This window comes from Arachis duranensis, chromosome 4, assembly GCF_000817695.3.
Source record: "Arachis duranensis cultivar V14167 chromosome 4, aradu.V14167.gnm2.J7QH, whole genome shotgun sequence".
Lineage (NCBI taxonomy): Eukaryota > Viridiplantae > Streptophyta > Magnoliopsida > Fabales > Fabaceae > Arachis > Arachis duranensis.
Genome location: NC_029775.3, coordinates 33,320,406 through 33,323,723, shown reverse-complemented (window position 1 = coordinate 33,323,723; position 3,318 = coordinate 33,320,406). Strand labels below are relative to the sequence as shown.

The 3,318-nt window shown below is 42.3% G+C and overlaps 1 non-coding gene across 1 annotated transcript; it reads right to left on the bottom strand.

Moving 5' to 3' along the window:
• Nucleotides 1–372: 372 nt before the first annotated feature.
• Nucleotides 373–480, bottom strand: LOC127746925 (small nucleolar RNA R71). The gene has a single exon (XR_008008730.1). It is a non-coding gene; the product is annotated as a small nucleolar RNA R71 (small nucleolar RNA).
• Nucleotides 481–3,318: the final 2,838 nt, after the last annotated feature.

Genomic DNA, 3,318 nt, shown 5'->3' with positions numbered 1-3,318 from the left:
CCTTGAAGAGGAAGCTAAGAGTAGCTAAAGCACAGTACTCTGAAGAGGACCCAACTGAAATTTTTGAACAGGAAAAGGAGATGGCAGCCGAAAATAATAACAACAACAGCGCAAGGAGGATGTTTGGTGACTATACTACACCTACTTCCAAATTTGATAGAAGAAGCATCTCAATCCCTACCATTGGAGCAAACAATTTTGAGCTGAACCTCAACTAGTTGCTCTAATGCCTACAGGCTCATGCTTTTCCCTTTTGCTGTAAGAGATAGAGCTAGAACATGGTTGGACTCACAACCTAAAGATAGCCTGGACTCTTGGGATAAGCTGGTCACGGCCTTCTTGGCTAAGTTATTTCCTCCTCAAAAGCTGAGCAAGCTTAGAGAGGATGTTCAGACCTTCAAACAAAAAGATGGTGAATCCCTCTATGAAGCGTGGGAAAGATACAAGTAGATGACCAAAAGGTGTCCTTCTGACATGCTTTTAGAGTGGACCATTTTTGATATATTATATTATGGTCTATCTGAGTTCTCTAAGATGTCACTGGACCATTCTGCAGGTGGATCCATTCACCTAAAGAAAATGCCTGCAGAAGCTCAAGAACTCATTGACATGGTTGTAAATAACCAATTCATGTACACCTCTGAGAGGAATCCTGTGAGTAATGGGACGCCTCAGAAAATGGAAGTTCTTGAAATTGATGCTCTGAATGCGATATTGGCTCAGAATAAAATGTTGACTCAGCAAATCAACATGATTTCTCAGAGTCTGAATGGATGGCAAAATGCATCCAACAGTACTAAAGAGGCATCTTCTGAAGAAGAAGCTTATGATCCTAAGAACCCTGCAATAGCAGAGGTGAATTACCTGGGTGAACCCTATGGGAACACGTATAATTCCTCATGGAGAAATCATCCAAATTTCTCATGGAAGGATCAACAAAAGCCTCAACAAGGCTTTAACAATTGTGGAAGAAACAGGCTCAGCAATAGCAAGCCTTTTCCATCATCTTCTCAGCAATAGATAGAGAATTCTGAGCAGAGTCCCTCTAACTTAGCAAACATAGTCTCTGATCTGTCTAAGGCCACTTTAAGTTTCATGACTGAAATAAGGTCCTCCATTAGAAATTTGGAGGCACAAGTGGGCCAGCTGAGTAAGAAAATCACTGAAACTCCTCCTAGTACTCTCCCAAGCTATACAGAAGAGAATCCAAAAAGAGAGTGCAAGGCCATTGATATTGTCTATATGGCCGAATCTAAGGAGGAAGGGGAGGACGTGAATCCCAATGAGGAAGACCTCATGGGACGTCCCCCAGACAAAAAGGAGTTCCCTATTGAGGACCTAAAGGAATCTGAGGCTCATATAGAAACCATAGAGATTCCATTGAACCTCTTTCTGCTATTCATGAGCTCTGAGAACTATTCTTCCTCTGAAGAGGATGAAGATGTAACTAAAGAGCAAGTTGCTCAATATCTAAGAGCCATTATGAAGCTGAATGCCAAGTTGTTTGGTAATGAGACTTGGGAAGGTGAACCTCCCTTGCTCATAAGTAAACTAGAAACATGGGTTCAGCAAACTATAGCTCAAAAGAAACAAGATCCTGGTAAATTTTTAATACCATGTACCATAGACACCATAACCTTTGAGAAGGCTCTGTGTGACCTGGGGTCAGGTATAAATCTTATGCCACTCTCTGTAATGGAGAAACTAGGAATCTTTGAGGTACAGGCTGCCACATTCTCATTAGAGATGGCAGACAAGTCAATAAGACAAGCTTATGGAATGGTAGAGGACATGTTAGTAAAGGTTAAAGGCCTTTACATCACTGCTGATTTCATAATCTTAGACACTAGGAAGGAGGAGGATAAATGCATCATCCTTGGAAGGCCCTTCCTAGCCACAGCAGGAACTGTGATTGATGTTGACAGAGGAGAACTAGTCCTTCAATTGAATAAGGACTACCTTGTGTTTAAGGCTCAAGGTTATCCTTCTGCAACCATGGAAAGGAAGCATGAAAAGCTTCTCTCAATACAGAGTCAAACAAAGCCCCCACAATCAAAATTTAAGTTTGATGTTGGGAGGCCACAACCAAACTCTAAGTTTGGTGTTGAACCCCCACAATCAAACTCTAAGTTTGGTGTTGGGAGGTCCCAACAATGCTCTGATGATCTGTGAGCTCCATGAGAGCTCACTGTCAAGCTATTGACATTAAAGAAGTGCTTATTGGGAGGCAACCTAATTTTTATTTATCTATATTTCTATTGTTCTTTTATGTTTTATTAGGTTTATGATCATGTGGAGTCACAAAACAATTGCTAAAATTAAAAACAGAATAAAAAACAGCAGAAGAAACAGCACACCCTGGAGGAAGAGCTTACTGGCGTTTAAACGCCAGTAAGGAGCATCTGGCTGGTGTTCAACACCAGAACAGAGCATGAATCTGGCGTTGAACGCCAAAAACAAGCAGCAATCTGGCGTCTAAATGCCAGGATTGCACCCTGAGGAAAGCTGGCTTTTAATGCCAGCAACAAGCATCAGGCTGGCGTTAAATGCCAGAAACATGCTACATTTGGGCGTTTAACGCCAGAAACAAGCTTCAGTCTAGCGTTAAATGCCAGGATTGTATGCAGAGGGCATTTTACACACCTAATTGGTGCAGGGATGATTCATCCTTGACACCTCAGGATCTATGGACCCCACAGGATCACCTCAGGATCTGTAGACCCCACAAGATCCCCACCTACCTCAACTCACCTTCTCTCTTCTTCACACAATCCAATAACACTCTTCCCCAAACACCCTTCACCAATCACCTCAACCTCTCTTCTCCCCCATCGCCGAAACCCACACATCTCTCCCTCTCCTCCATTTCTTCTTCTTCTTCATCTTTTCTTTCTTCTTTTGCTCGAGGACGAGCAACATTCTAAGTTTGGTGTGGTAAAAGCATAGCTTTTTTGTTTTTCCATAACCATTGATGGCACCTAAGGCCAGAGAAACCTCAAGAAAGAGGAAAGGAAAGACAAAAGCTTTCACCTCCGAGTCATGGGAGATGGAGAGATTCATCTCTAAGCCCATCAAGACCACTTCTATAAAGTTGTGGCCAAGAAGAAGGTGATCCCCGAGGTCCCTTTCATGCTCAAGAAAAATGAGTATCCGGAGATCCGAAATGAGATCCAAAGAAGAGGTTGGGAAGTTCTTACCAACCCCATTCAACAAGTCGGAATCTTAATGGTTCAAGAGTTCTATGCCAATGCATGGATTACTAGGAACCATGATCAAAGTATGAACCTGAATCCAAAGAATTATCTTACAATGGTTCGA